The following is an 8,100-nucleotide window of genomic DNA, read 5'->3' as shown; positions in this document are numbered from 1 at the left end:
CGAGTCGATACGACGGGCCAGCGCATTGGAAAGACACGAGCTGGATCTCTGCAGTCCGTTGGGGGCCTAGATCCTCCTGCTGACAATTGACGAGACTGCCTTTTTTTCCCTTTCTTCCTTCTTGCTTTGCGTCCTCCCGCCTTGCGCCCTGCTGCTGTTTTCTTTCGTTTTCCCTGTTTCCTCTTCGTAGGGCGGCATCATATTGCCCATCGATCGGGTCGGTGCCACACACACACACGACAGATGCGCGCATCGGACTTGGTCGACTGGGCTCCTATCTGCGCCCGACGTACAAAGTCCGAGATGTTCTTCGGTGATTGTGCGCATGGGTGCGATGCTGGTTGGGTGAACACCATCACCACCACCACCACCAAAAGGAGTTACCGCCCGTGATTTGCCAGCGCTTCGCGCACCTGTGACTCACATCTTATGGACCGCCGCACCACCCGGCGCTCTTGGACGACGTGTGGGCGAGCAAACCTGGGATCCTGGGGGTGCTGGGCCCCGTGCTTTTTTGGCAGGTGAGGCTGTGCAGTCGCGTAGCTGGGGGGCCGGCTCGTGGTTGGGCAGAATGGTGTTCCGGGACCGCGGGGCAGTTGGGGAGTCCGTTGGTATCGCCACTCCTGTGGGGGGACGGGATGTGAGTGATTCGAGGAGCCGCGTTGGGGGCCAGGCACCGGGGCGCAGTGACGACGACGGTTTCCGCTGCTTCGGGACCGAGTGGTGCTTGAAGAGTTGACGAGGGCGAACCGATTTCGCGGCCGCTTTACTTTTGGAAAGGGGGTTGGTGATGGGTGATAGGCAGCAGTTGAATGTTCTGCCGAATTAAGTTTGTGTCTTGACGGTTGTGTTTCTTGATGGTGGCTCGGGGTGGGGGGTTTATGGCGTCCTCGGTTTCTTTGGAGTTGCCGCGCCACGTTCGGGGAGGAGCGTGAGAGGTCGAGGTTGTATACACGTGATGAGTCGCGATGAGTCGCGATGGTTCCTTTCTTCACATGCTTGGTATATCGCACGTTAAGCCATTCGGACTCGTCATCGGTTGCCTATGTGAAGATGAAAAGAGTTGCCTCGTTGCGCGTAGGCTGCCTCCGTGACGTAGACTATTCCTGGTGATTGGCCGTTGGTGTATACCTGGAGCATCCTCAGGAGCGTGAGGATGGTTATCAACTGTTACCTACACACCCTCCATGCTGATGGTTTGGCGATACATCGCGGCGAATAATCGATGTATTGCGACAAGATCCTGGAGGGTTTGTCGGTCGTGCAGAGGACAGTGTCTGCGCACTGGGTTGCCGTGAACTTTTGTGCAGGTGGCTGACGGTCCAGTCTAGGACGTGTTTGAAGTCGGATGTGCAGTCGATGCCGAGGCGGGCGGTTGTCGCTCTGAGACTCGAGGGGACCATGATCACGAGGTCTTGTCACAGGCCTCAGGCATATGACTCCTCGTTGAGGACGTGTTGCCTGTACGCGACGAGGAGACGAGGCAGGTTACGAGTGAGGCCTCCGGTATCCCGTTTCCATGTGATGTTGAGACTGAGGCGCGCTCAGAGTTTTGCTTTCCTCCAGCTCTTCCTGGCCGTGAATTGCACAACTAGAGTGACTCATGTTGAGTGGCGAGGTGTAGAGAAGTGTCTTGACTTTTGTTGAGAACGTTTGACAAGTTAAAGGAAGCAGAGTCGTTGGTTTCGGGATATCTTTTTGCCACACAGCTATCTCAAATTCCAAGAAACAACAACTTAATATGAAGCCAGATTTCAGATCACGCTACCCCGTAGCCATGGCGAACCACTCCAACAACTCTTCAGTGCCGCCCTGCTCTCGTCGGATTTGGTCCTCAAGCTTCTAAGAAGTGGGTTTGGATGATTCGCGAAAGATGACTACCCAGAAGATTAGCACGCGAGCGCTGTTAAGATGATATTATGATCAGTTGGAGACGGCGAACACTGAGTACATCGTCCCATTGTCGGCTGGTTTAAACCTCTGTCTTTCATCCGATTTACATGTGAGCTGTCCTTGTAACCAGATGAGTGGCAGTATTAGAATGATTTGACTTCAAGTCATCCCAACGTGCCATTAAGACATTAGCAGTCTCTTCTTTCTCTTCTCCTGTGGTGCTGTCTATTTTCATCGCAATTGAACAGCAAAGATAATTGTATCCCCAAAGCCTAGTTGGGGCAAACGGTGTGAGCTATAAAACCAACAATCATCAGCTAGTGTTTACCCGACCGTTTGACCGAGACCAACAGCTTATGTTCCAGTGATGCTCTATCAGACCTGGCCGCCACTGTGTCACCGTTTAACTACGCCGGAAATTGACTTGAGTCACTTGATTGCTGATTGACGCCTATGAGGACTGCACCAGAAGGAGGCAGGTGCTATGGGTGATGCGCTGTGGCACTTATCAAACAATTTGAACATTAATAATATCAGTATTTAGGCATCCAACTCAAAAGGGTTCATACTAGAACAAAGTCACACCTCGATCAGTTCAGTACTGACTCTGTATAATCTCAGTCGAGAAACGTGTCTGACCGGATCAACCTGGAGGATCAGGCCGTAAATACTATCGGGGACCAGCCTCAGTGAACACATGTCTATCACATGCCTACAACCTGTCATTAGATGAAAACCAATCAGTATCATGATGAGGTAGTTGGGATGCTTGCAAAACCCGTTGCTACATGGAAGGAACGAAGCACAAACAAACGATGGGTCATTCACATAGCCATTACCAACCCATCTTTGTTGGCTCAGGTGGAAGTAGTACAGATTTTCGAAGATGAGAATTCTAAAGAGGTAGCTAGCCATCGCCGAGCAAAAGGGGATCAAGAGGTTTCAAGTCTATGGAACAAATATCACTACAAAACAAAAGAATTGCGCCGAGGGGGAATCGAACCCCCGGCTCCCCGACGCTGCTTGATGGCAACGGAGAATTTTACCACTAAACCATCGGCGCTGGATGATTGCTGATGAGCTGAGATGTTCAAATTCGTCATCGTGGACGCTCATATTGGGATACAGTTTGGTTGAAGGGGTTGTGGGTGGAATTAGGAGGGTTCTGGACCCTGAGCGTGGGTGGGGCAAATGTCGGATGATACAGGGGTCAGAACAACTTCCACATGGAAAGCTAGCTTTTAGCTCAGATGAGAGCAGCTTCGAGATTGAAGGCCCGAATGAGTTTCAAGAGGAGTCTTGTCCGAGAGCGCTACCTGGGTATTTTTGCCAGGCAATCAGCTGGGAGAACCTTTTCCTTCGACACATTGGCTTAGTGCTGTTGCGTTTTAGGAAGAACCTCTGTTTAGAATAATAACCGCTACAAGGCACAATCGTTGTGAATTTTCACAAAGACCCTATGCCTTATTTACTACGGTAAGCTGATCAGTTCGGCACCTTCATTCAAGCTATTGTAACTTTTTCTGTCGATGTTGATAGGTCAGTAACCTGTTCTCTTACGACCTAAGTGGTGTCCTCTGTTTGATATCTTTCGCATCCAGATTGCTCAAAACCTTTTCAAAAAGCCTGATAGGTGCAAAGAACGGACTCCCTAGCTCCCATATCCGATTTATGAAGGTGAGTATGTGGTCTCCGTTGTCTCCCTTTACCGATGTTTTCCATTCCCCTCTGTATAGTTTGTTTGACTCAGGCTCTCTATTATGGTCCATTTTCGATAAGAGTTTTCTGTGTCCATGACTCTGAGACCTCACAAAGACGGCATTGGAGATCGACGATGTGGAGCATTGAGTTTTGCAGGACTTTCATTGTCCAATAGCAATTAAAGCAGCATGGAGACTTCATCAAGGTCTCCTACACAAGTCCAGATATACCGTGGTTTAGTGGAAACCCTTGCTCTAACAACCAAATGATGGAGTCTTTAACGACGAACACGACGTCGCAGCTAGCCCAAGGCCGTATGAGGGAAATGGCCTAGGGATGGGATTAAGGGAGGAGGTCAGTTGACTATCGCATTCTTTAGTGGTTAGCAGTAGTAATACGTGGTTCAGAAAGCTACCAAAAATTCATACTAGTCTAGTTGCCATGTCTTGACGCCGTTGTTGCACACAGCGGACTCAAATTGTGGCCTGGTTGTTTGACTGCGAGGTGTGAAGTCTCTCTGGTTATTACAACCTGGTCCTGATTCTTCAAGGTCAAACTTTCGTCTCATCTAGTAAGCCACTAACTCTTTAGCACAGTTACCATCAGGATCCCTAGTCAACGGAGATAGGTTACGTGCCCAATATATGATAGCAGCTCCACTTCTAAACCCTTCCGAGGTTGTCTGTGACTTCAAATGCCGCCACACAAAAGCTCTTCCTAAACCTTTCTAGCCATGGACAACTAACATCAGCCAACCGAAACCGAGTGCAGACGGTTCTACTATGGTCTCCCGAGCCAGCCCAAGCTCGTTGCACGGCCCGGCTCAACACCATGTAGATTTGGTATGGACGACTGGTCATCGGAACCTAAGGTTCTTGCTGTTGTCGGGGAGCACGATATCGTTAGTGAATGGAACGACGAACCTTCCTCGCTGAGGAACCATTTAGTGGACATCCTTATCCAGGAGAAGGTTGAGTGGCAGGCAATTGATATCGTCCGAATCGGATATGATGGTGAAGAGAAGCCTGTGATTCTCTCAATCTCGGTCGTACCAGGTACATTGTCGTGGGCATTGGGTGATCAAGTTGCCAGGCATTACAGAAGCGCCCTCCTTGGGCACAGACTTGATGTTCACTGCGAAATCAAGGAGTCGAGGCTGACCAACCTCTCACACACCCCAGCGGTCCTACAACAAAGCCTCCATAACCTCCCTACCTGCTACCACTCCTACATGTATGAGCTTTCCGACCAACTGGGCACAAGTATCGCGAGCCTGGATCGACCCCGCCGAAAAGGCACCAAGGGCATCTATCTCCGCAGAGCCGGTAACGAGGCCGCCACAAAGCATTATGGGGCCTTTACTTAGGAAGCATGTTCCGGTGCATGTGTATTCAACCTGGAGGGACAGGCTGTTGGAATCGTTACGGGAGGCATAACGCGGGATGAGGTACTTGAAAGGAACGATGGCTATAGCCTGAATCAGGCAGTAGACGTCACATATGTTTAGACCTGTGGAATGACTTTTGGCGAAAATGAAGGCTTGATGTCATCGAGGGTGCCTGTATGGTATGGGTTTATCTGTCAATCAAGTGGCTAGTTGGGTGGTAGTTCCTAGCCCCCACATGTAGGCAATACGTCCGATTTATTCTTGCAGAACAGCTTTCAATCAGATATGTAGAGGCGATATTTAGTAACACTTGGCACGTTTCTTTAACTGCTTTGAGGCCCGTTGGATGGTAAGTAGAAGTTGGACTGGTCTTGCAATGGGTCACCACAGCCTCAGTCGCATGACGCCTGTGGGCTCATGTTGGCCCAATTCTGGACCCGTGTACTCCCAATCATACCTTACTATTTTCTTTCTAACTCAATTCCCCGCAGAAGTGAATGTGTATTTACCCAAAATCCGGAGGCCTCACAGAATAGGAGCCACATCCAATGCCTTCGATTATCGAGGAGTCGCTCCGGCAGTCTTGTACAACGGTGGCGAGGAAGGCTAGAAGCAAGGCGTCGTATGGTAACCGATCCAATCCAAGCTGTGGTTTCGAAAATATGCTACTAGTTAGAACTCTGACTGGTGCGCTTGTTGGTCTCAAAAACTGGTTGCACGATAGGCAGCAAGGCATACCGCTTGATCCGTTGGCACAATCTAGATTCATCCCTGTCATCCAAGGGCAACTTTGACTGTGTTAGAATTAGCACTTTTCAGCATATAAATCAACTCTGGATTACCCTGTCGACCCAATATTAAGCTATGCTAAGCAGATTTGATCTTGGCTCTCTTCCTTTGATTGTATACTCTTGAAGGTGTCGCCTACCTTCAATCTCAACAACAACAACAGCCATCGTCATCCATTCTAAGCAAGTTCGCAAACAAATCTATGAATATGGAGCCCGCAACTGAACGAACGCAACTATGCCTTGCAGAGATGGAGGCTCGATTCCGGTTAAGCCCCGATTCTTCCATGTTACTTGATTATTGATCTAACATCTTGAGAAGCGAAACAAAGTCTACTGCGGACGTGATCATAATCGTTGGACGAACAGGGGCCGGGAAATCTTCTCTCCTAGAGGATTTGAGCGATAGCAGAGGTCATGCAAAACAATCTCTTGACTCCGGTAGGGATGTATCCTTGCTAAGGTTTGGGCTATTTCTGACGGGATGCCTAGACACAGGGTTTCGAAATTAACAAAGCGGTCATTCGAAACCAGGAATATTTCCTTATGGATACGCCTGGTTTTGATTACAACAAGAAGCAGCACGCTTTCAACGTGATCGTTAGCGGCATTCAACGCGTTCGTCCTTTTGCACGAATTGTTGGCCTATTGTACCTTACATGCATCAACCAACCCCGCTTCGACGACCTCGACAACCAACTCTTCTGGTTCACCCAAGCCTTGTGCGGCGAAGATTTCCTCTCTCGTGTTACATTTGTGACGACCTTCTGGACCGCTGCAAGCGAAAGGCAGCAGGAGGCATTCAATAAGCAGCTCCAGTATCTCCAAGACTTATGGAAGCAGCGCCTTGGTTCCGACATGCTGAGCTCGTACAACCACGGACAGGGCTATGATGGCAACGGACGCTGCACTGGATCTTGCATAGACTGGTTCAGGGATCGTGACCAGATTGCGCGCCACGCCAGAGACATAATTGGTTATCTCTACAGTCGCACAGACTTACCTGGCGCTGCCATTCCTAGAATTGTCCTAGAACTGGATGCTGGCATTCCCGTTCATGGAACGAAAGCTGGCACATTCCTTAGCATGCCCTCAAGTACCCCCTATGAGGAGCCATCGACAAAGTTCAGATGTGATACTGGTACAGGGCCTACAGAGCCAAACTCGAAAACTAGCAGTAATTCCGATGGTTCTCCTGGGATTAATCGTGGCAACCGGTCAGCAACGGATCCGGCGGGAATGCACGGCGATCCTGCCAAAGAACAGCAAGGACCTCAGATATCCTTGGAAACAGTGCTAGAAACGGGCTTCAAAGTACTCCGCTGGGGTGTCAAGACTTTCTTGTCCAACGATACTCGTTATACAAACACAACTCCAGCGTATGGGATGAAGAATGCCTTCCATGGCCCATTAGGTTAGTTCGTTGGTACACTGAACCTAAACTTGTGGCTGAGAGTTCTCTAGATCCTAATTCCTCGGTCGATACCATGAAGTTTTGCGGCTTAGATTCCAGCCGAGAGGGAAGACTAAGATATGCTACAGATCACGGTATTAAAGGCACTCCTTTCTCTGCTGAGTGGGGTGAAAATATTCGCAGAGATGTCCTTCGACGTCATGGTTGATGGTTATTAGTACTCGGTGGTGTGATGCTTTCCTTTGTAAACCTGTCTGTGGCAGTCTGAGAGTTGGTTTTTCTATAGCTTTTGGTCTCATTTGCATCGGTTAGTGAGTTTGTTATGCCTGCAAGGTTGTTGGAAGGGATCGTTCTGGAAATGCTCTATGTCTCCTTTGAAGATGGCGTCAGGTAATAAGTCACGGGCACTCTGTCAAAACAGAGACAAATCGGTTCTGACATTATAAATGGAATTCCAGCTTGTGATTTAGCAAATTGCACAGGAATGCGGTGGTAACAGCAATTAGCACACGTTGTTGCTGCGCAATGGCCATTGCAGCGCTGTAGTGATTACTGAGAAACCAGATCAGTATGGGTCATAAGTTCTGTCACATTAATCATCTCGCAATATGCGCATTTAGCTTGCAGGTACGTTTGGCCTGGTACCTGTTTGTCGATCAACTAGATACCGCTTTGGAAAACCGGGTACCATCGCACTGCTGGTACCTAGTCTTGCAGAGATATGCGCGAAGCATGAAATGGATTTGAGAATCACTCGATGTATAGATCTACTAGTCACTCCCCTTAGGCTGGAAAAGCAGAATAAAAAGCGAAAAGGAGTCAAGAGTCACCGTGGACTAACTGCTGCATGTCATTGAAAAGCAAAGTTGCACTTATGGATAACCGCTTCTCAAAACTCCTATCCTAATTTCTAAAAC

The 8,100-nt window shown here is 49.0% G+C and overlaps 1 non-coding gene across 1 annotated transcript; it reads right to left on the bottom strand.

Annotated features, from left to right (window-relative positions):
* Positions 1-2,875: 2,875 nt before the first annotated feature.
* Positions 2,876-2,956, bottom strand: ColSpa_tRNA_260. Its single transcript is given in 2 exon segments — positions 2,876-2,910; positions 2,921-2,956. It is a non-coding gene; the product is annotated as a tRNA-Gly (tRNA).
* Positions 2,957-8,100: the final 5,144 nt, after the last annotated feature.

The sequence above is a fragment of the Colletotrichum spaethianum genome (genome assembly GCF_022836535.1).
Source record: "Colletotrichum spaethianum MAFF 239500 DNA, contig30, whole genome shotgun sequence".
Lineage (NCBI taxonomy): Eukaryota > Fungi > Ascomycota > Sordariomycetes > Glomerellales > Glomerellaceae > Colletotrichum > Colletotrichum spaethianum.
The sequence above is the reverse complement of the archived record's forward strand: the minus strand, read 5'-3'. Positions and strand labels throughout refer to the sequence as shown.